Source organism: Pseudophryne corroboree, chromosome 6 (assembly GCF_028390025.1).
Source record: "Pseudophryne corroboree isolate aPseCor3 chromosome 6, aPseCor3.hap2, whole genome shotgun sequence".
In the NCBI taxonomy this organism is placed as follows: domain Eukaryota; kingdom Metazoa; phylum Chordata; class Amphibia; order Anura; family Myobatrachidae; genus Pseudophryne; species Pseudophryne corroboree.
In genome coordinates, this window is record NC_086449.1 from 186,917,232 (window position 1) to 186,943,121 (window position 25,890).

General features: G+C 43.6%; 1 protein-coding gene and 1 long non-coding RNA gene across 2 annotated transcripts in view; one reads left to right on the forward strand and one right to left on the reverse strand.

Annotated features, from left to right (window-relative positions):
• ADRA1A (adrenoceptor alpha 1A) overlaps nt 1-25,890 on the forward strand; it is a 179,428-nt gene that overhangs the window by 152,629 nt on the left and 909 nt on the right. The window lies entirely within an intron of this gene.
• The window catches only part of LOC134931782 (uncharacterized), a 48,368-nt gene continuing 45,226 nt past the window's right edge, over nt 22,749-25,890 (reverse strand). The window contains exon 2 of the long non-coding RNA XR_010179172.1: nt 22,749-23,307. This is a non-coding gene — a long non-coding RNA (uncharacterized LOC134931782). The remainder of the gene's footprint in view (nt 23,308-25,890) is intronic.

Here is a 25,890-nt window from a genome sequence, read left to right on the forward strand (position 1 = left end):
ACACAGTAGCGGATCTTGCCACGAGCAAGCAGGACTTTTGCCCGGGGCGCTGCCTTCCGGAGGGCGCCGCACCAGGGCAAGATCCGCTGCTGCTGTGTGCCCCCCGCTGCCGCTGTGAAGGGAAACTAGACGCGTACGCGTCTAGTTTCCCTTCGTGGAGAGGTCCTTTACTGTGCGGTGCGTGATGACGTCATCGCGCACCGCACATCATTTAAGTGTGTACAGGGGGCGTAAATGGCCACGCCCCCTGTACGAAGCCACACACCCTATTGCCGGCCGGGGCACACAGAGCCCCAGGACCGGCCCTGATTGTACATATACTCAGAAATACGAATAGACCATCTGCAGATTAAGTTTGGCCTGAAGTCCTTTTCTAACATTGCAATTGTTCCACACATATCCTACTTCTTTGATCCTCATTTGCGGCTAGGTAACCCTTCTAAATGGAAATGTGGCATTTTGTCCCCATAATATATTTCAAGTAATATATATTTTAATTTCCTATGTTTTATAAACTAGTTTTTTGTATGCAAATTTCTGTACATTGTGCCATATTTACAGCATAGCATTGCATTGATGGTGAGTAAAGTTAGGGAATTTACTGTTTTCCCTGAGATTTACATAACCTCAGGGAAAACCGTAAATTCCCTAACTTCTTACAAATATGCACAATTGCCTCTCCTTCCCTCATACAGTAAAACTAAAACATTATTTTCTGCAGTCATTGAAGAGAACTAAAATCTCCTCTGAGGATATATTTGTACCAAATGAACAGGCTTACCAAGTGGGGAGAGCAGTCCACAGGGCTCCTCTGGATTCAAGGGGGTAGCAGATTAATGCTGGCCAAATGCTTTTCCGGCTCCATCTTCGACACCAGTTGGATCGTATTAACTTTGCCCAGGCTGTGTGTACAGCTGGGGAGCTCCATATGATCTCAGCCTGCAATCTAGGATGGTCAGAAACTGCAGCAGCAGCACTAGGGGCGAAGAATACTGTTGGTCACACTTGGAATGACTGCAGCAAAACTCTAAGGTCGTTTGAAGGTCGTAAATACATTTAACCTTTTAAATATGCGATGTTGGCAGAATATTTTTTATAATCTTTATAGTAGTTATATAAGAAATAATACCGTTTATGGGGGGGGGGGGGGGGGTTATTAGAAAATATAATGCAATTTACATGGAGAATAATATATATAAAATCTAAAAACAATTTCCAAACTTATTATTAAATTAGCATTATTATAGTAATGCACAGCATGGAACTTCAGTGACATTAAAACAAGAATTCCACCTCAAACAAAAAAATGTATGAATTGATTTATCAGGGGGATGGAAGCCCCATGGCCAGGATTACAAGAGATAAGTGGTGGTAAAAAACAAAACAAAAAACATTGCTAGGATATGATAGGTTATGGTAAATAGGTTTGGATGGAAATGGGTAAGATAGATAAAATAAGAAAGAACACTTACTGTATCTGCGCTTCTCTGCTCTTCTAATCTGGATGATCCCATAGTGCCATCATCCCAATATGGGGCTCATGGAGAAGTGACTATAGCAATGACACTTTCAGGTAGATTAAATAAGCAGCAAGTTAAGTCACACGGTTGTTTCTGTAGGTGAAGCTCCAGGAGCTATTTAATTACAGACCCTCGATCAGCCCGCAACAAGCTTGAAGCAGCAATTAACGCTCATTTCTGTTGTACATTTGGAGGGTGCCAGAAGATATTAGTCTTAACCACTGTCTCTGGGCTGATTATTGGTCTATAATTGAATAGCTGTGGCACTTTACCTGCAGGAACAGACTGTATGACTCAACCTGCAGCTGATTGGATCAGCCACTAGGACTAACAAAACACCCACCTTGAGCAGGAGACTGTATGGAGATGCCTTATCAGAGCCTCAGGGGGCTGCACGTAAGTGACATTATTTTGTCTTACATATATAACTATGTTACACTCAAAAGTAGGTTTTTATTTTTGGGAGGACTTATAACAAAAGTCTTACTGATCGTTTCCTCTGTAACGTGGAGTTCAGAGTTAGTGGAAGTACCGAGCAGTTTTTATTTGATGGAATCCCTCTTCTCCTTGTCTTGTTCATCTAGATGTCACAGTGCAGAGCAGGCAGATTCAAATGCACTGATGTCTTCTTCTGGAGGATACGAACAGGCGTGTCAACAATGATGTTTTCTTTTATGCTGCATCAGACTTTAAAAAATCCTTAAAACTCTTAAAAATCTGATCTATTGCAGACAATCCAACTGTTAGCTGGGATTCCGGCTGTCAGCATTGTCAGCGTTCCGGATCCCAATGTCGGTATCCTGACCGCCAGGATCCCGACCGTCGGCAACTTAACTGCACCCCGTAAGCACAACAGAAAATAACCTGGACCCAGTCCATTCAAATGAGCCAACATAGTCCTTGCTTTTTTTTATAAAAAAACCCCATAAAAATCTGTTGTAATGAGCAGAGATTCTGAGTAGGTTAAATATCAGACTACTTCTAGTTGTTGAGTCATAAAAATTATGTTAAGATTTATTAAAAATTCAGCACAAAATAAGCCAAGGGCAATGAAGAAGCAGCCAGTCACTATTGTAAGCGCCGGTGTTCCAATGCACTGCATTACATTGAAGAAGATGCACTCAATAAACTACAGCTCCCAGCAGGCCTTAGCGCCGGAATGCTTCGGCGCTAAGGGCTGCTGGGAGCTGTAGGTTATTTGGTGTGTCTACTTCCCTGTAATGTGGCGTGTTGGGACACCGGCGCTGACAATAGTGACTGGCTGGCAGAACTGACTGACTCGCTGAAGCAATGTAAAAGGTGAGAGTGCTGTGCAGTGTCAGTGTCACTGCACACCCACTGCACTGCACAGCACTGTTACCTTTTACATTGATTCAGCGTCCAGACATTACCCTCCGCGATATCACCCACTCTATCCGTTACATGAGCATTCTTGGGGCTTCCAGGCCGGCAGCCCAGGTGCTGTGTTGCGGAGTCAGTGCCTCTGGGGATTTGGGTGTGGCTGCGGTGGGGAGGCACTTCTGTGACATCACATGCAGAGGGGGTTCCGGGGCTCAGAGAGTATGCGGTGCAGGGATGGTTATGAAAGCCTTCCGCTGCGCCGCTTTCATACACATCTATGCCGGTGGCCGCTGCAGCTTTTGTTCCACCTGCACCACAGCTAGGGAGTGGGGATGGTTGATGCCGGAGGGGGCAGGCGGACTGGCAACAGGACATAGGATGCTGCAGTAAAAGGATTTTTTCTACAGCACAGAGACTTGGTGCAGATGCAGTGGCATACCCTCCAACTGTACCTTTTTGGCAGGTACAGTACCTTGTTTTTATGGTCTTTACCGATTTTTGGCTCTCCAAACTTCCATTGAAAGTATAGGAAAAGGGGCATGGCCACGCCACTTTACCCGTTTCCACGCCCCTTTTTCAAATTTGTACCGATTTTTATATGTAAATTGTTGGAGGGTGTGTTGCTGCAGATGCAGTGGGCCTATTTTGGAGTGTGGACCTGGAGCTGCAGCTCTATCAGCCCCATTGTTAATCCTGCTCTAGGAACACACAGCAGCCAAAGGGCAGAGCCTCCCATTGGATTTAACCTGTGTGGGAGGGCGTTTCTCACCCAATCAGCTGTGGACAGGGTGTGATAGACCTGCTGCTAACCCAATGAGAGCTCCTTGCCACGCCCAGCGTTATACACACAGTCACTCTGGGCTATTATATAGGAGATGACCCCAGTAGTGCAGTGCCAGATACACATATGCCTCCAGTAGTGCCAAATACACATTATATGCCCCCAGCAGTGGCAGATACACATATGCTTCCAGCAGTGTAGTGCCAGATACACATTATTTGCCCCCAGCAGTGCAGTGCCAGATACACATTATATGCCCCCACAGTGCCAGATACAAATATGCTGTCACAGTGCCAGATACACATAATATGCACCCAGCAGTGCCAGATACACATATGCATCCAGCAATGCAGTGCCAGATACACATATGCCCCCAGCAGTGTAGTGCCAGATACACATTATATGCCCCCAGCAGTGCTGTGCCAGATACACATTATATGCCCCCACAGTGCCAGATACACATTATATGCCCCGACAGTGCCAGATACACATAATATGCCCCCACAGTGCCAGATACACATTCTATGCTCCCAGCAGTGCTAGATACACATATGCCCCCAGTAGTGCAGTGCCAGATACATATTATATGCTCCCAGCAGTGCCAGATACACATATGCCTCCAGTAGTGCAGTGCCAGATACACATTATATGTCCCTACAGTGCCAGATACACATTATATGCCCCCACAGTGCCAGATACACATTATATGCCTCCACAGTGCCAGATACATATGTACCCCCACAGTGCCAGATACACATAATATGCCCCCACAGTGCCAGACACACATACTGTAATATGCCCCCACACTGTCAGATACACATGTGCCCCCACATAATATGCCCCCCCATTGTCAGATACACATGTGCCCCCACAGTTCCAGATACACATAATATGCCCCCACAGTGTCAGATACACATGCTCCCCAGAGTGCCAGATACACGTGCCCCTCCAGAGTGCCAGATACACGTGCCCCCCCCCAGAGTGCCAGATACACGTGCCCCCCCCAGAGTGCCAGATACACGTGCCCCCCCCCCAGAGTGCCAGATACACGTGCCCCCCAGAGTGCCAGATACACGTGCCCCCCAGAGTGCCAGGTACACGTGCCCCCCAGAGTGCCAGGTACACGTGTCCCCAGAGTGCCAGGTACACGTGCCCCCAGACTGCCAGATACACATGTCCCCAGACTGCCAGATACACATGCCCCCTGTAATGCTGCTCACCGACGCGGGCCTCTCCTGCTTCCACTGCTGCCACGCTGTTGCTTCTGTGAGGGGAGGAGAGTGCAGTGCCTGAAATTAGCCGCCGGTCCATCAACCAGTCAAAGCTCGCGGTCCGGCAGCAGCTGCCACTGCCGGTCTGCGAGCTCTGATTGGATGACGGACTGGCAGCTGATTTAAAATTGCAGCCGGCTACCGGCTGCCCTTAGGAGTCGGCGCCCTGCGCGGCCGCTCCTAATGAACGTGAGAACCACCATACCAATTTTTATATATGGAGAGTAGTATACTAACTATCCTGGCAAATAGCAGTATTATCACACACTAAAACTGCATGTAGTTTGGGCTACCTAACGTGTCAGAATGAAAATAAAAAGATATATATATATATATAGATATAAAGAAAACAAACCCTCTTCAATTTTTCACAAAAACCAGTGCTTCTCAGCAGCGGGCTTATTCTTCTAGTATAATCATTATATAAATCATCAGTAGTATTTATTTATCTAAAGGGGCAGTGGTAATTATTTATCTGAAGGTGCAGTATTATTTATTTATAAACGCAATATTCAGGCAATATTCATTATTTATTTTTTATAAAGATTAAATAAAAGAGAAATAAATAAAATAGAGGGGGGGAGTATTTATTTTTTATCTAAAAGGGCAGTATTAATTATTTTGCAAAGAGAGCAGTATTAATTAATTAATTAATTATCTAAAGGGGGAAAATTTATAATTTATTCTTTTTTATAAATAGGGAAATGTTTAATTATGTATTTACTTATTTATTGATTGTGGGCAGTCTTAATTATTTGTCTAAAGAGGCAGTATTAATTATTTATCCAAAGGGGTAATATTAATTATGTATTTCTATAAAGAGGACAATCTTCATTTTTATAAATGGGGCTGCATTCTTTATCTAAAGGGAGCAATATTAATATCTAAATGGCAGTATTAATTATTTACCTTAAATGGGGAATAATATTTGTTTGTCGTAGTGGAAATATTCATAATATTTTTGGGTAATACTATTTATGCTTATACAGGGGGACAAATTAATTTATTTATATAAACGGTGCACTACTATTTTTTTAAATTATCAGTGTCCAATACTTGTAGTGCACTTTTGTGACACTGTAAGTGATAGTACAGTATAGTTGCCCAGTAAGTATTGGCAATAATGTTTTGAAATAATTGTTGCAATAAGAATGTATTAATATTCATATGCAAGAACAGGAGCTCCAACAGGAGCCTGTCCCTGTGGTGTGTTAGAGGGAAAGTGATTGCTCACTTTGGGGGTCATTCTGAGTTGATCGCAGCAGGAACTTTGGGGGTAATTCCAAGTTGATCGCAGCAGGATTTTTTTTAGCAATTGGGTAAAACCATGTGCACTGTAGGGGAGGCAGATATAACATGTGCAGAGAGAGTTAGATTTGGGTGGGGTGTGTTCAATCTGCAATCTTATTTGCAGTGTAAAAATAAATCAGCCAGTATTTATCCTGCACAGAAACAAAATAACTCACCCAAATCTAACTCTTTCTGCACATGTTATATCTGCCTCCCCTGCAGTGCACATGGTTTTGCCCAATTGTTAAAAAAAATCCTGCTGCGATCAACTTGGAATTACCCCCTTTGTTAGCAGTTGGGCAAAACCATGGGGGTAATTCTGAGTTGATCGCAGCAGGAATTTTGTTAGCAGTTGGGCAAAACCATGTGCACTGCAGGGGAGGCAGATATATAACATGTGCAGAGAGAGTTAGATTTGGGTGGGTTATTTTGTTTCTGTGCAGGGTAAATACTGACTGCTTTATTTTTACACTGCAATTTAGATTGCAGATTGAACACACCACACCCAAATTTAACTCTCTCTGCACATGTTATATCTGCCCCCCCTGCAGTGCACATGGTTTTGCCCAACTGCTAAAAAAATTCCTGCTGCGATAAACTCAGAATTACCCCCTTTATCTCAAGGTTCACAAACGTGTGTGCGGCCATTGCCAGAGAGGGATTCTACAGATCCCTCTGCCAGAATGTTTTGTGCAAAGCCCATAGGCTACAAAGGCTAATGCCATCTGAAAATGGTATTAGTTACCATATTCCGGAGCTTGGCAAATTTTGCATGTTAGCAGCAATCATAGAACCCTATGTGGGCTGGTATAGTAAATGAAAACAAGGGATTGCAGTAGATATTTTTAGTTGGATGGCAATATCGGGACATAACAGTGATGCTTATTGTTTGGGTGTAGCTTTTTCTGTGGATAGCCCACATTACTTTTTTATAAATATGTCCCATATTGAGCTATAACTGTAATAGACTGTCCTAATGGGTATGAGGTTTTCTTGAATATGATTTTTTTGCACATTTTAAAACTACCAAGTGGTGGAATTACAGTAAGTGTGACTGAGTTTTAGCTTAACTGGCAATACCTCATGGTTAAAGTACAACTTAGGAAGCCACCTGGAGACTAATGGCCAGCTGGCACCTTTGCAGAGGATGCACTTGGATGTTTTAACAAGTAATAGTAATGAAAACGGATCGTGCCCTAAAACCTCTGATTTACTACTCTGGGTACAAGTTGAGGAGTCAGCCAATGTAGCAAACCTGTTCCTTTTCTGCATCAACATGGAGAACACATGGCCAAAGTGGGGAAAAAAGGAACAGAAGAAAGTCATTGACTGATGGAAAATAATTGACTCTTTGATTGATGATGATGGATGAGAGGATGAGGCCAGATTGTAAAAGAAGAAGAGTGTTGAGGAAAAGAAGTGTATGGGGTGAGAAGGAAGGAGGGTGATGGAGGAGTTGTAATAGAGGAGTATCCAAGATGTGAGGGTAGGAGAATGATAGAGTTGATGTGGCTGGAGTGTGAGGGAAGGAGCAGGTGATGGAGGTAGTGTTCACTCTAGAAGTGAAATGGGGCATGGCACCCGACTCCGGGGGCATATGTGCGTGCGCCGAAGCCGTGCGCACGCCTGAAATGGGGTGTGGCCACGCAAATTAGGGGGCGTGGCCACACCTACGTCATTTTAGTGGGCGGTGCGGCCCACAGACGCTACTATAGAGGGCGTCTGTGGCCGGCGACGTCACTTTTGGGGGCGTACCCAGCATTCCGTCGGTGCTGGGCTTCCCCCAGCTCTCTCCCAATGCGTGAATGGATGCCGCGCGCATGCGCACGGCATCTTTACATGCTGGGAGGGCAGAAAGCGGGCTGCTGTTCTAGCAGGGCGCCGCAACAGGGGCAGGGCGGATTTTGCCTGCTAAAAAAACAGGCAGGGTTCGGCGCCCTGCTAAAACAGCCTAGAGTGAACACTAATGGAGGAGAGGATGTGGCTGGGGTGTGAGGGGGGGAGGAGAGTGATGGAAGAGAGGATGGAGTTGGGATGTGAGAGAAGGAGGAGGAGGATGGAGGAGAGAGGTGTGAGGGAAGGATGAGGGACATTGGAGGAGATGATATGGCCAGGGTGTGAAGGAAGGAGGATAAGATGTGAAGTGACCATATCATACAGCCCACCAAGAACCTTTGCAATCTGGCGGACAACTATTCAATAGATAGCACCTTTCCTTGTGTATCCATGCCTATTTCCCTATAGATTGTAAGCTTGCGAGCAGGGCCTTCCTACCTCTATGACTCTTTGTTATCACCCAGTTTGTTATACCATTGTTACTTCCAATTGTAAAGTGCAACGGAATTTGCTGCGCTGTATAAGAAACTGTTAATAAATAATAAATAAATAAGTGTTCTCCACAGAATTTTTTTCCAGCCGGGTGGCATCAAGAAGTAGGTGGGTGGAGGTCTTCGCAATAATAAAGTAATAAAAATAATCCTGACCTAGGGGGTCATTCCGAGTTGATCGCTCGCTAGCAGTTTTTAGCACCCGTGCAAACGCTAAGCCGCCGCCCTCTGGGAGTGTATCTTAGCTTAGCAGAAGTGCGAACGAAAGGATCGCAGAGCGGCTACAAAAAAATATTGTGCAGTTTCAGAGTAGCTTCAGACCTACTCAGCGCTTGTGATCACTTCAGACTATTCAGTTCCTGTTTTGACGTCATGAACACACCCTGCGTTCGCCCAGCCACGCCTGCATTTTTTCTAGCACGCCTGCGTTTTTCCGAACACTCCCGGAAAACGGTCAGTTGACACCCAGAAACGCCCACTTCATGTCAATCACTCTGCGGCCAGCAGTGCAACTGAAAAGCTTCGCTAGACCTTGTGTGAAACTACATCGGCCGTTGTGAAAGTACGTCGCACGTGTGCATTGCGCCACATACGCATGCGCAGAAGTGCCGTTTTTTTGCATCATCAATGCACAGCGAACATTTTCTGCTAGCGATCAACTCGGAATGACCGCCCTAATACGTAATATTATACTTAATACTGCACAATTAGTTTGTCATATGCACAATTACTGTCCTGCCATAGAATGTTAAGTAGCTCCCAGAATAAATAATGCCCCCACAGAATGCTAAGTAGCTCCCAGGTGCTGCCCTAACTTTCTGGCACCACATAGTTTTTCGGTGTTTTTTGTTTTTTTTTAACAGCTCCCAGCGTATACTACACAGAACAGAGGGACACTGAAACTGTGTTTACTGCTGCTCAGTCAGGCGACTGTTCCCAGCTGAACAACACGTCCTTGCTTTTACTCAAGGGGAAGGGAACGCATCCCTCACCCTGCACTGTGATGAGCCACGCGCCCACCCTCTGTCGCCCACAATACTGACCTTGCAGAGAAAGGAGTCCGTCTGTTTGAAAGGATTTGAAAGGATCATGTGACACTGACGTCGGTGTACCTCGTCCATGTCACAGGTATATGAACTTCCCATCGGGCGGTCCGTCCAGAATCAGCGTCCGCCCGCAACAAGGTTTAATTAGTGAGAGTGCGGGTTGTTAGGAGACTTCAAGTCCGTGACTGCCGGGTGGCATGGTGTTTCTTGCCGGGCGGACCGCCCAAAACTTTTTAAGACTGGGGAGAACACTGATGTGAGGAAAGAGGATGATCAGTAACTGATCAACATTAGGCATATCAGACTGCAGCCTAGGGTGCCAGGTCTTGGGTTGGTGCAACAATCACTTTTGGGGCATAGCCTGAACAATCATGGAGAACTTTGAGATGCACTCAGCTCTTCCCAGTAATGTTGTGACACTTTGGCATTGGGAGATATCAGTGTAGAGGAGCTGAAAATCGTCAGTCACCAGGACTATAGAGAACATGCAGAGCACATATTACAGAGTTTGAAGTTTAGTAGTTCATGATAATAATAATAATAATAATAATAATAAGAAGAAGCATGATGGTGTATTGGTTTGGAGAGCTGGTGTTTTGAGGTAGGTTTGGGGGTATGTGGGACATGGGACTATAGGGTTAATTGTATTGTTAGGAGAAGGGGTATTAGCATTTCACAACAGCACTATGATAAGTAGCAGGAATGACTGTGGACTTTGTTAGCAATTAAAACGTTATGAAGGGTGAGGGGGGCCAGAGTAAAAATGAGTGACAGTATCAGGAGCGTAGCCAGAACTTTGTGGGCCCTATAGCAACTTTTTGAAGGGGCCCCTGTCCCAGTGCTTCTAGAGAGACACTTCTCTGCAGCAGTTTTTCATTTTATGCCCTATAATAGTGCCCTAGTTCATTTTACGAACCTTATTTAATGTTATGCCCCAAAGTAGTGCCCTAGTTTCTATTATGAATCACGGTAGTGCTTAAGTTCACCCTATGTCACATTTCAGAGCTGCCAGTACACATTATGCTGCACAGTACCCGCAATTCACATTATGATATATAGTGCTCCCTGTTCATATTGTGTCTAATTACAGTGCCCGGTTCATATTATATAACATTAAAATGCCCTATGGTTTATTTTATACCACACTACAATGAGCAGGTCCAGGGGCATACCTAGATATATTGCAGGCCCAAAGGAAAAAGTCTGAAAGGACCCCTACCTACCACCAATGATGAAAAACGTATATAACACATGTAACTGTGACAGGGAAGGTGGGCCCCTCTCAGCTCTAGGCCCCATAGCAGCTGCACTGCCTGCACCTGTGGTAGCTACACACTTGGACAGTATTATTGTAATTAAAATGGAAGGGTGGGTAATTACAATGTTAACCACAAAGCATTGTATTTTCCACACATTGGAAGAGGCATGGGTCTTACACCATCTCTAGCTTTATTAGTTTTGAATAATAATTTGATACCCTCCCAACTCACCAGTTTTGCCCCAGCAATTTGATTTGCCATTCTGGGTCACGTCTGTTATACAACCTCTCCGCTATAGTTTGTAAGCTCTCATTTGAGAGGCACTTCTCCCTCTTGTGCGCTTTATTTGTTTACCTGTGCCATCATCTCCTGCTCCTTAATATTATTTTGCAATCAGTAGTTTTAAACCTATTGGCGAAGCATTGCTTCTGTCACCCAGGGCAAAGTTTCAGCTTGGCACCCCTTACCTGACTCCCTTTATAAAACGTCCTTAAATGCAGTTAGATCATCCAGATTAATTTTATATGCCATCAGGCTCTTTCACATGCCCTTATATGTCATCACATTCTTCACATGCCAATTATACTGTATACCATCAGACCCAACTAGATATGCCATCAGATCCTACCTCTTCCGCAGACTGTACCACTCCATTTAGGGCTGGTTTTCCATCACAGTCCGGTCCTGCCAATTATAAGCTACTGGACCACATTTTTAAACTGTCACCTAATGAGTGCCGCCAATTATTCTAGAACTAGTCTCTTTACAGTCTGATACATGGAACCACGGAAACCCACACTATAGCTTTATACACATATTTTCTATTCTTTGCACTTTTTATACTATTTTTTTATAGATAGATAGATAGATAGATAGATAGATAGATAGATAGATAGATAGATAGATAGATAGATAGATAGATAGATAGATAGCATACTACAATTTTTGGGTATTTTTTTAATTTTAACTGATATAATAAAATGTCTGTTTTATTATAAGTGTTACAAGAAATCGAGTGCTTCCCATTGGGTACCTCTCTTTTTGCTCTTTTGTTGTCACTGATGGACTGTCAAAAGTTCATAGCAGGTCTGATTATACTAATAGGCCACTGGTATTAAGAATGCTTTTGTGCAACTGCCACCACAGGTTCTTGTCTTGGCTGTGATGTGCAAACTTGTGCAATGGGAATTTCCTTCTAACCTGAAGTGTACAGTATGTAACATGTACTGTGTTATGTCAGATAGGATGAAATAAAGGGGGTCATTACGAGTTGACCGCACGTAGCAACTTTTTGCTGCCCGTGCGATCAACTAGACGCTGCCTATGGGGGAGTGGATTTTTACATTGCAAGGCTGCGAACGCTTGTGCAGCCCTGCTATGCAAAAAAAGTTTTGTGCAGAAGTAGACTAGGATAAGACTTACTCACCCTGTGCAATCACTTCAGCGTTGCAGGACCCGGAATTGACGTCAGACTTCCGCCCTCCAAAACACCTCGACACGCCTACGTTCGGAACTCCACGCACCGAAAACGGTGAGCTGACGCCCGGATCTGCCTTCCTCCTGTCAATCTTCTTGCGGTCGCCTCTCCGACCGCTTTCTTTGTTGGAGGCGTCGCAATGTGGCCTCCGCTCATGCGCAGTTCCGACCTGATCGCACGGCTGCGAAGAAGCGCAGCTTGCAATCGGGTCGGAATGACCCCCAAAGTGAGAGGCAATTTTGCTTGCCATCAACAAAATACTCTGCACATGAGAAGCCTTGTATCATGTGGGACTGACTGCCAACCCTGGGGAAAGGGAAGAAGCTTATAAACAAATTGATCAATCATTACTTCACATTTAGACCCATATGTGAAGTAAACTCTCACTGCCCCTTCTTGCTTTGCCTCCCCCTCAATATCATCACAACCTTCAGAATAAGAACTACTATTAACTTATAGTCATTGACAGGTGTGATTTTTCTTCACGAGTGACTCATGTAAATAAATACCTAACTTTTTTTTTTTTTTTTTTTTTTTTTTTTTTTTGCTGATGTTGTTGGTGCCTCTGAGTTTGTGTCAACATCAACATCAAAAGGGGTTTTACAGAAGAGCATTATATCCATCAGATCCATGCTGCTCATACCTGGAGGATGTGGGTACAATGGCCCTCATTCCGAGTTGTTCGCTCGGTAAAAATCTTCGCATCGCAGCGATTTTCCGCTTAATGCGCATGCGCAATGTCCGCACTGCGACTGCGCCAAGTAAATTTGCTATGCACTTAGTAATTTTACTCACGGCTTTTTCATCGTTCTGGCGATCGTAATGTGATTGACAGGAAATGGGTGTTACTGGGCGGAAACAGGCCGTTTTATGGGCGTGTGGGAAAAAACGCTACCGTTTCCGGAAAAAACGCAGGAGTGGCCGGAGAAACGGGGGAGTGTCTGGGCGAACGCTGGGTGTGTTTGTGACGTCAAACCAGGAACGACAAGCACTGAACTGATCGCAGATGCCGAGTAAGTCTGGAGCTACTCTGAAACTGCTACGAGGTGTGTAATCGCAATATTGCGAATACATCGTTCGCAATTTTAAGATGCTAAGATTCACTCCCAGTAGGCGGCGGCTTAGCATGAGCAAATCTGCTAAAATTCACTTGCGAGCGAACAACTCGGAATGAGGGCCAATATTTGTAGCGTTCTGTTAGCTTGTCCCAGGTAACTTCTGTAATTGAATTCAGTTTAACAGTTTCCTCCTCATTAAGGTTATACACTGTAGCTTAAATGTTACAATTGCATTTGAGTGCCTAGATTTTAGTCAGGGACTTCACTTGAAACAGCCATGCATCAAATATGTGTTTTATTTTGAGGCATATATAAGTAGCATCACTGTCAATACCATAAGCCAAATATTACATATAATTACAAAACAGTGATAATTATGAAATGTCACAGAACAATTTTCAGTGACTATTAGGAGCATTAATCAATAGCCGGAGTGCAGCAATTAATAGTCAGTAATTTCTCTGTTACACCAAATCAATGTGAAAATTGTATGACCTTCAGCTGCTGTATGTACTACAGCTGTGCTGCAGCCGCACCTACAGAATGCACCACACAATGACAGTAAGAAAATGGGAGACATTGGGCCTCATTCAGAGGTGGACAAAGTTCCCACTCTGTCTTTATGTTAATACCGCCGCGAAAAGTCTTCCTTCTGAGACATCCACCGGCTTTGGCATTAATCCATCACTGTGCGTGTTCAGATGTACCCTCTGTTGAAGCCATCAAAGATTGCACCAGCCCAATGGAAGCACAGATTCTCCGTATGAACACGGCCACCTGTGTCAATGTAACTGCATCTTTAGATGCAGCCGCTGATTGCATCGCTCCTATGACATGCCTGCATCTGGGTAGCCACCCGCATGTTACCACCCAGAAACGGCCACAGTAAATATCTCTCTGCGTGCAGTTTTAATATGCATCTTTGAGCGGTAACGATCAGTACACATATGCAACGCGGACACATGCGCAAACTGAAAGCATAGATGGCTTGCGTCCAATATCGCCACTGCATCCACCTTTGAATCAGGCCAATGTGTCTGAGATTTAGTTACAAATGCTACAGACCGCTTACACTCCTTTAGAGGGTTGTGAAAGACAACTACTAAATGTAACAAGACAGAGCAGATCTCTTACAGTGATCAATACATTTGTTAAGCACTTCAAGCTAGAGGGCAGTAACAACAGTCACCAGTAGTGATGTGCATTGTGCTAAGCTGAATCTTATGAAAGTCATCCGCTCTACTCCACCGCTGCCCAATGTCACAGATTGTGATGCACACTTGGAACTAGTATCAATGTATTTGCACATCTGTGACATGACCTTTTTGACTACAAAATATAATTTGTGAAAACTGTCATTCAGCGTTACCTGGGAAATTTGTCAATATTATAATGCCCATTTGTCAAACTAAACAAATGCAGTTTGTGCTGTCATGTTCTATAACCTAATGCAGGGATCAGGGAACTTTTTTACCTTTTACCCCAAAATATTGTTGTGCATATATACTGGTTATCACTGTTTATATGGCATTTCTGAGATACTAAGGCTTGATAAAAGCGCTACACGGCGCTGAAACGTTGCCCACAGACAGCCGACTTGTGTCGTTTTTTTGGAAAAGCCGTTGAGTGCCGCCAGAGGAGGAGTATATATATATATATATATATATTGTTTCTGTTGTCATTATGATTTAAAAAGAGTAAACACAGTTGTTTGACAATAAATGGCTTCACCCAACCACTAACCATGAGTGAAAGAAAAGTTTGTGAGTTATCATTCATAGTCTCTGACAAATGGCCAGAAAATCACAAATTCTGCTAAGGTATGTAAACTTATGAGCACAACTATATATATATATATATATATATATATATATATATATATATATTATTTGGCCAGTTATTTGGCAATGAATGGGTTAATTGACACTTTCTCCCCAAAACACCAGAATGAATGTAAGAAAGATGGATGAGGGGGGAGGGGGGGGGGGGGGCACAACTTTTGGAGACAGAGGGTCACGTCCTCACCTCAGTAATGTCATGGGGAATTTCTTACTGTTATGTGGGCCACTGTCTGATCCTGCAGAACTCCGTCAGCGGGCAGCCACAGGACACTTCAAGTTCTGTGTGTGTGGATTGGCGGGCCGCGGGTGGGAGGACAGGACAGCGCAGGACGGGCGGGCATGAGGGAGCGTAGTGTGACGTCAGCATGTCACACCGCGGCCAGGAACACAGCACAGGGCGGGCAGGTCGGAGCGAGGTGTGACGTCAGCAAGTCACATCGCGAGCTGGCCGGGGCTGTGTCTCGGCAGCGCAACCGTCTATTACCCCCAGGAATTTCATTTTTACCCCATTTGGTTCCCTGACCACTGACCTAATGCCTCCGTTCCCTTTATTAATATTGTTGACCAAGATTTTAAAAACCCTTCTACTGTAGCAGCTGCCTGGTAATATTTGCTGGTTGGTTTGCTTACTGCAGTCCTACATTTCCCCACTATTATCCCATGTGGAACATTTTTAAAAGTGAACGTTAATATGCTCTTCTTGCAAATACGGAAAGATGGAGACTTGCACGCAACTCCAAAACTAGCACTCACTTTGCTGACGTGCAAATTGACATTTTTCAGCTTACGTGTCACCTCATAGCTCGACTGCCATATCAAATCAAAGACAACCATGGGGGGGAGGAGTTGGGGGAGGGTGATATAATGGAGTGCAGGTCGTTCCCCTGGCTGCTATAAAAAGGAGGATCCAGAAGCTTTGATTTTTCTACACTATCTACTCCAATATCTTCCCACGAACGGTCATATCTGTATCTGTTGAAGCCAGTCTGCTCAGAATTAACGTATTTGATCTTTTTGTCCTTACCTAGAATGATTACCCATTTATACCCCTGTGCATTTTATATATACATATATATATATATATATATATATATGTATATATATATAGCGCTCTTTCTCCAGCAGGACTCAATGATTACTTAGGTGAGGAGTGATTGGGCAGGGTATTATTTATTATTTTTGCCTGTGTGATCTATTTGTGGAACTGTTGAGAATATACTACCATGTCTCTAACTAGGGGGAAATATTTAACATAAGCTTGAAGCCCTCGTAATTTAAGAGAACTAGCTAAGCCCCCTGTCCGTATTTGGATAAGGACATTGCCAGTGGAAATGGGTGATTGATGCATTAGCTTTTTTCCATAAACTGAGCTTGTCTGGGTGTTTGGGTAGTTTTTTAATGAACAAAGGTGAGAAAAGTGGTTCTAGTCAAAGCAGGACTGAAGTGTTTGACTCTCAGCCAGATTAGTCCTACGATGTATAAACTGTGTACATTACACTTTAGGAGGTGATGCGTTCTGTAGTGGTGATTAGTGATTTACACAGATAGTGATCAATAGGAAAGGGATTTAAAATCACACAGTTTACTTTTGAATTCTTCGCCAGTTGTAATAAAGAGAAGTGGGACCTATTTATATCAAGAGTCACAGTGGTAAAAAAAAATGTTTTAATTCTACAATTTATCAATTAATGTTGCTGCATCAGATGAGCCAGTGTGCCCAATTGTGCACAGGCGGTTTAATAATAATAATAATAATAATAATTTTATTTATATAGCGCTCTTTCTCCAACAGGACTCAAGGCGCTTTACAGACATCAAAAACAATGCACATGATACAGAGGATTTGAGTAATACAACAATAGACAAGCAACACAGACTGCGCATATTCAGTGGAGCTGAAAGCCCAGAATTAGGCTAATACCACGTAGTACAGAGAAAAATGCAGTTTAAGCATAGATGTATTTAGAAAAAAAAAATCTGCATTTAAAAGTACTGAATTTAAAGAATAAAATATTTTTTTTGTATTAAAATACTACAGTAGTGGATGCCATTGATGGAAATACCTTGATGGAACATCAGGCTTTAGAGAAAAAGGCAGCCACCCAAATTCAGGGGAGTGTGTTATCAAGTCTGGTTCTTATAAAAGACATACCCCTCCGATGAACTAACTTTTAAAAGATAGCTCTTTAGGGTTAATACCACTTACTACTATTTGTTGATGTACATATATTATGTTATAGTTTAATTATTTTTTATATCAGTCTCATTCCCCTGTACAAAATTACTAGGGGGCTTATTCATCATCACTAATGGGCCTGTAACAGGACCATTCATTATTAGGGGTCTGATAGGGCCGCCTACGATTCAGTTGTTTGCGACAATCAATGCCATCTTCAGATGGTGCTGGTACACGGAGCCCCACTCCATCTGGACGGGTTCCTCGACCTCCTCCGCAGTGAGTGACCTGCGGCTGTGCACATGGTTGACTTCAGGCCATGCATGCCCACAGGACAGACCCAGCACTGCTGCTGAAGTATACGTGTTTCTGATCGCGGGGACAGCTACTTTTCCAGAGTAGCTATCCCTGTGCCAGAGCAATGCTGAATTGCTCCGATAATGAAGTGTCCACTGCTGCAACTCACAGCCGCCTCCCGATGATGAATAGGCCCCTAGGAAACATATTTTATTAATGTGAACCGATCCCTCACTTCTCTGTAATCCTGGGAATACATTGCAACAGCAATATCACTTACAATATATGCAGAATAGGGAGTGACTAGGAGTGATGTAGACCATGTAGAAAATCAGAGGTGGTTGGTCGTCGTCATCATCGGTTTGCACCAGGGGTCAATCACCCACGAGTGATCTTCCTCCAACTCAGCTTGGGAGGCGTTTTACATCAACACTCCATGAATGTACTTTGGCTGCGTCTACACTCCATAAAATACAGTACAGCGATTTGATGGGCATACATGCTGCGAACAGGCAAATTCTGCAGTTAAAAAAAGCTGCATAACCCATTTACGTCCAACTTAGCATGAGCCCCATAGTGCTTATATTTTAACCCAGTCATGCATTGCTATACTCTCTCATTCCCAGCCCATATTAAATACAGTGACATTAATTCCAGGTACGGTTTCTTGTATTGATTATATAATAAGATTTCTCTGGCAGCGAGGTTTGTGCGTTCATTGGAATTAGTCATGTCATAGGATCAGCGCATAAGCATATTTATACAGTGCAACAGAAGAGAGAGGGAATAGTTACAGAACAGCTTTCCTCTTCTCTAAAGAGGAGAAAGAAAACACAGAAACTAGGGGTATATTTACTAAACAGCTGGTTTTGAAAGCTCGACCACTTACTGTTATTCAAAAGGGCAATAGTAACTAATGCTACATCAGCCTTGATTTGCATTGATTCCTATTGCTCTTCTAAATCCTGTGATCAAAGACACTGGAAATAAATATATATATATATATATATATATATATAATTATTTCTTCTGTCAATTGCCGGCAACCGGTTCCCTTGATAAACACATTTTTTACTATTTTGTTTTGTATCACATTATTCTGTTGCAATCTCTCTTAGCTGGTATGGGATTTCAGTGCAGCAATGTTTCAAATACTATTGATAAAATTACATTCTAATTTTAACGATTTAGCAACATTAATCTGTCACAGTTCAAATTGTTGCCTCATCCTCGGCTCTCTTTTTTGCATTTGCATGTAAAATAGAGACTGCTGTATTTATGGTTGCACCCCTGGACATATATTGAAGCTGCAATAAAAGCAGTGATTGGGGAAGTGTATTCAATAAGAGTTATTATTATTGTGGGCATAGGTGTAGGAACGGGAAGGGAGAAGGATTTGAGGGGGCAGCTTGCCCCCTCCAAAAAACAAAAAATATATGAGAAGCGCCATTCAGTGTACTGGGTCGCAGGGCACAGGGCAGCCGCTATCTAGGGCTACCACGGGCAATAATCCCCACTTCTTCCCTCCCCACAGCCCTACTCCGCCCACCTCCAGGGCCTTTCTCTTCCCTACAGTGTTTGGCTATTCACCACCCACTTCATGTTCCTCCCTCTTTCCCCTCAGTTACCTTTCATTCTTTCCCTGCCCTTCACAGCTCCCCATCCTCCCTAGATAAATAGTTAGATAGAAATATCTTGCTGCCAGGTAGGTGGTATGGAAGGTAAGTCCAGCTGCCCCTAAGGGGGCTACATTCAGCAGTATAGAAGCACCTAAATTAAATTATATCTCAAACACCCCTTCCTCCCCTCCCCCCCCCCCCCACCTTCACTTCCCAACCTAAAAACCTGGTGCCCCCCCTTCTTTCTGGTACGGGCTATTATAGTGTTGGCTTGAATCATATGTGCTTAATAAAAATATTATTACTGCTGAGATCTAACTTGATCAGCTCTGCATAAAATGTTTGGTTAAGTAGGGGTTCCATTATCTCAGCCCAACAACGGAAAAATGCATGTAATTACACTCACCCATACAGGTGTTATATAATAGGATGTGTGATGTCTCGTAAGTCAATTCATTACTGATGGTAAGAGGTAAACTGTCTCTGTATGCCCTGACCTGGTCTGACTGATTGGAAAAATCAATGTAAGCGTAAATTGCAGATGCTTTTACACTGTTCAATTCATATTTAAGTTGATTATCCAAACCCAGAGTAGTTACATTAATGTTTATGCCTTGTGACAAGGTCACTTGCCGTATGAACTTACTGGTTTTCATTTTCAATTGGTTTCTTTTGTCAGTTTTCACAGACTTCAAGTGACTAAACATTTATTCAACATTAGCATAGGAAAAGTGAAGCTTCATTAACCACAAACTCAAGTATATATGCAGATTTATGTGCAGAATTCTAGACAGAAAAACTAAAGCACTGACATTGGTATATTTACTAAGCGTCAGCTGTTTAAAGTTTCCTCTTGTCCGTAGAACTTAAAACAATTCAATTAAATATAAAATAACCTGGTTTTACATTTAATATTTATGCTGCCAACTGACAGCTTTGAAAAGCTGATGTTTAGTAAAGACACCAATCAAGGTACGTTCAGGACTTTGCTTTCACCTACAGTATCTGCAACAATGTTAGTGCAATGCTGCTCATTTTAACAATTACTGAGATTGCAATGGTTGTGCATTTAAAGTATCAAGAATAGGTGACAATGGCGTATATCCCAGAGGCAATGAAGCCACGGGGGGAGGGGACACACAGCGACGACAAACCTTGGGAAAGACACATTCAGATCCAGAAGACCAGAGCCCACAGCCTAGGGTTACTGGCATGTGTAGTGTGTGCTGTGGTACACTGTGTTTTACCCATGTGAGGCCATTTACATTGTGCATCCGCTCAAAGGGAGGGGTGCGCTTCAACTTTGGGAGTGAAACCTTGAAGAAGGCCTCCATGCCTCTAGGAGTTGGCAAGGAAGTCTCGCTATGAGTAAATTCTGATAAGGCTTCAGCATAAAAGCAGGGTGCCCGGTGGAACAGGTCATTCTCAGTCAGGTACCAGTACATCATCTTTTAGTGCTATGTGGGATGAATGTGCAGATGGACCTAAGTATGTTTTGTCAAGAAGAACCTTTTTCTATTGTAGTATTAGATTCATTTTCATTACATCAGTATGCTGCACATAATCGTACTGCAGAAAATGTAATGCTAAGTTTTTGATCAGATTTTCTGTCTATGAATCAATCTAAGATCACAGGATACATACCCGATTAATAGGACATGACAAAAGTTTTAAGGACTATTCAGTAATACAGTATGTACAGGTCTGATCAGTGAAATAGTGTCATCGGGGGCACAAATACAGGAGACAATGGAGAAAGTCGCCTCTGTTTGCCAGCCCTTAAGGGGGCACCCTGATCTCCTCCATTGCTCCAGGTTCTGCATTATGCGCCTCAGAGCAGAATAAGTGGTCCTCCCTCTCCCAGGGCTCCCACCCCATAGTCCCACCCAAGCCTAGGGATGGATCTCTAGCAAGGACACCCCACCAACGTACATAAAGGGTAGGGAACAGACTGGAGTGCATGGCCCCTCCCTCCATTGTTTAACTCTTCTTCCTCATAAATGCAGGACCTGCTGTCTGTGCCATTGCTGTGAGAGGAGCAAATAGCTAGACCAGAAGACCCTGATCAGCAACAGATAGTGTTTGTGTGCTGAGGTGTTGGTAGTTAATTGGGGAAGGAGTGTGTGTCTGGGTGCTGCTAGGGTGTTAGTATTAAATGCAGGGGGAGAGAGTGTGTGTCTGGTTGCTGCTACACCCTAGTGCAGGACCTTAACTAGGTGTGAGCCAGTGGTGTCTGGCACACAGCGCAGATGCACTGTGGGCGCAGGACCACCGGCAACACCCGCCTAGCCGCACTGTGGAGTCAACCCAGCCCCCGTCACTGCTCAGCTGCAGTGCATTGTCCGGCTACCTCTTCTCACATAAATAGCCGGGCAGCAATGCAGCTCCCCCTCTTCACCACCCAACACCGCCTCCACTCCCCCCTCCTCATCCCCGTAGTCTGGGAGAGAAGATTGCGTCTCTCCCAGCCCACCCACAGTGCCCCCAGCGTTGGGCAGGAAGGAAGATAGGAGAGGTCTGCTGGCTGGTCACAGGTAAGTATAATTCACTCACACTCCCTCTCTCTTGTAAAAAGGGGGACTCTTGCCTGCTGTAATGTGTAAAAAGGGGGACTCTGCTGCCTAATGTGTAAAAACGGGACTCTGCCTACCTAATGGATAAAAAGGGGGACTCTGCATGCCGTAATGTGTAAAAGGGGACTCTGCCTGACGTAATGTGTAAAAGAGGGTCTCTGCTTGCCTAATGTGTAAAAAGGGGGACTCTGCTGCCATAATGTGTAAAAAGTGGGACTCTGCCTGCCATAATGTGTAATGGGGGTCTCTGCCTGCCTAATGTGTAAAAAGGGGGACTCTGTTGCCGTAATGTGTAAAAAGGGGGACTCTGCTGCCGTAATGTGTAAAAGGGGGACACTGCTTGCTGTACTGTGTAAAAGGGAGCTCTACCTGCCGTAGTGTGTAAAAGGGGACTCTACTTGGCTTAATGTGTGATAGGGGCTTTACCTGGCATAATGTGTAAAATGGGGCTCTACCTGGCGTAATGTGTGGCAGGGGCTCTACCTGGCGTTATGTGTAAAAGGGGTCTCTACCTGGCGTAATGTGTGACAGGCGGTCCACCTGGCGTAATGTGTAAAAGGTGTAATATCTACCATTTGCTCATTATTGTAGTCATGGCTGTGCAGTTGAAGAACGGTTCAGTACAGATAAATGGAGCAGTAACCAGGCTGGTGAGCATGGGGAGAAGGGGTAGAAGTTTAGCTGCTAACATTAAAAAATTACTTCGACAAACACCCAAATTGTACCATATCTCCTGCCTACAAATGCATTCTCCTGGTATTAGTGTCGCCAGAATGCTCACTCAAATGGCTCTTGTCTGTTTCTCATTCAGCAGCCAGTAAACCAAAGTCGCATAGCGTGTAAGGAAAAACACAATCCCGCAGAAAGCTTAGTACAGTAAATCCATAAACATGCATTTTAATGAAAGCCGACAAACCACTTGAAAAGAGCGCCTTTGTATCAACAGTAACACCAACCTTCCTCGTCTGCACCATCCAATAGTTATCAGAAGGCTTTACTCAAGGAGTCAGCGACTGCTTTGTATTCTGCTCAGGCTCCTTAAATCCATAATTGTTTAACAGTACTACTTCCAGAGATTGGATTTAAATTCCCAGCCTAATGCGCTTTTATAAAATGTGTCTTTTGTCATCACATCAGTCTGTAACTCCCATGGTATTGCTGGGTCTCTACAAGTCTCTCTGGCATACAGTCATTTACATTCTCCGAAATCTTTCTTTGTACATTCTTCTTTCTGGTCACGATGGCAAATAGCTCGTTTCCTTCCGTATAATTTGCCCAATTGATTGTTGCAATGGAGTATCTGGATATTTCAGTCAATCAAGCATCATGGTTGCTTCCAATGATGATATCACATAACAGATTCGGGGGAAAGGAAGTGTGTAGTAGATACACCACTCGGCATGGCACTGGTATTCAGATTTAATGGGATAACTGGAAAAGAGAATGGATAGAGAAAAGAAAGGATTTGATACAAACATTGAAAAAGAATGTGCATTACATTTTACTGTGCATGGCATATTTTGCATATTGGGGTCAGCCTAAGGAATACACATGACCAACCGCGGCATGCCGACACTGAAGATCCCAACATTGAAAAGGGGGTAAGAATTTCTACCCCTAATCCTTGGGGTGACAGCTAGGGATAACCCTTTGGGGGGGGTGGCGCTATGCTAACCCTCGTGGGGGGGGGGGGGGCGGTTAGGGCTAGTTACTACCCCGTAGTGCCTAATTCTAAACCCACAAGTGACTAACCCTCCCCCCAGGCCCTAACCCTGAACCCCCGATACTCACCTTCAGGATGTCGGCTGTTGGTGATCCTACGCCGATCTCCTGAGTGGTGACGGGATTCAATTGTCGGTCATGTGACCACTGACATCCCGACAGCCCCAGTCTAATACCATTTTACTGAGCCCCAAACTGGTAATGCACCCTACGTACTGTATGTCTGCAAAAGCAGCAACTAGAAAATTTAAACCAAGAATGAAAACAGAAACTCCTTGTTCTATTCAAATTAACCTAAAAATATTATTTTAATTTCATCCTTCTTAACCCTTGCACCCTGGGCAGTTGCCCCTGTCATACTGCCCTAATTATGGACCTTATGTCTACGTAATATGTCACATTTTTGTTCTACACTAATGTTAGTGCAGTACCTTAATATGTGCATTTATCTTTATAGTTATACAGGGGATTACAAGATTTACACTGTGAATAAACACAAGAAAATGGAATAAAATGTTTAATCTCTGACTGGGTTTGCAGTTGCGTCCAGTGCAAACACTGAACTCCCACCACCGCTTATTTTTTCACCGTGGAGTGATAAGCAGCACACTGACCCTAACTGCCCCAGTGCAGGAAATGTATATCTGATATACCGTACTGTATATATGAAAAGTCTGCACACCCTTTATGTAACTGCAGGTTTCTGTGATGTAAAACCTGGAATCCAGATAAGGCATATCAGTCCCTTTACTTTGTAGAAGCACATTTTACTTTTATTATAGCAGGTAATCTTTTAAATAAGGATCTGTCTGCTTCACACTCCTGGACTTTGCAATTCTATCTCAGTCTTCCCTGTAAAAATGTTCAAGGTCCAGCAAACTGTAAGGGAATGTCCTGTGCACAGCCATCTGTAGGTCATTACACTGGTCTTCAGTGGGTCTGAGGTCTGGTCTGTGACTGGGCCATTCCAAGGCTTTGATCTTCGTGTTATAAAGCCATTGACTAGCTGACTTTGATGTGTTTAAATTCTGACACAGTCCAGCAGATTCCGTGTATGATGGAATGTATTGATATTTGGAGCTGTTGATTATGCTCTCCATCTTAACTATAGCCCTTGCCCAAGCTGAGGGAATCAGCTCCAGTAGATGAGGCTGCCACCACCATTCGTCACAGGACGTGCGGAGTCTTTGGGTGATGAGTTGCATTGTATTAGCAACATGTAAACATATCTTTTTTTATTTTAATGTCAGTAAGTACAACTTTGGTCTCATCAGAAAATAACAAATATAATTACGGTGATTGAATTTAATTTTTTTTCTTGCAAAATTTGTACAGGACTGGAAGTTCTGTTTCTGAGAATTGGTTTCTGCCTCACCTTCTTTCCCTAGCCCAGACATGTACAGAATAGGGAAGATTGTTGTTGCATGCAAGGAGTGATTGGTACTTACTGTACCATTAATTCTTGCAGCTCCAGTAATGTTGCCTGAAGCCTCTTGGTAGCATGATATGTTTACTCCTTACCCTGTTGTCAATGCAAGAGGGATGCCCCAGTCTTGGCAGTGCCCCTTTTGTACCACATTTTATGCACCAACATATATTGATCTTCGCAGTGTTCCATGGCACATGTGACTCCTTTGTAATTGTATTATACCCCACTCCTGAATAATACCTTCTAATAGTGAGATCTTGCAGTTTTTCTACAAGCTCCTTGCAGACAGTTGCTATCCCAGTTTTTTGTAACCAAGGGAATTGCACATACCAGTGTTTTGCAGCCTGTCCAGTCTTGATCATTCAAGTAACCGAGTCCTCCAGCAATGTGAGCATCAGCAAGATGCAACTCTCCCCACCGTATACTACTAAGCAAATTGGACAATACTTTAACACATATTCCTGAATTCTGTACTAATAATACGGCAAATTACAATATGTTGGAACACATCTAGTATCACATACAGGAGGAAGCTAAGGGGGTATCAGCCTCCATGCAGGCCACCCCCCTCTCACCAGCAGATTTCCTCAGTAGACTCTGGCAGTGTGGGAGCCATTTTGAGAATGGAACAAATACCCATGAGATGGTAGGCTAGCAGTTCACTAGGAACTATAGGGACTTTACATAGACAACTCTCTCATAAGTACAGTACTGGTCCAATGCTCAAATCAGCTACCTCCTAGGTGTGAAGATGAAGTATGCATATTTAATGACTTGTGTGTGTCAGTGACAAAATAATATTAACCTATATTGACCCAAAGGAATCAAATAAATGAATTTCTGGAAAACCTCATTTCCACACA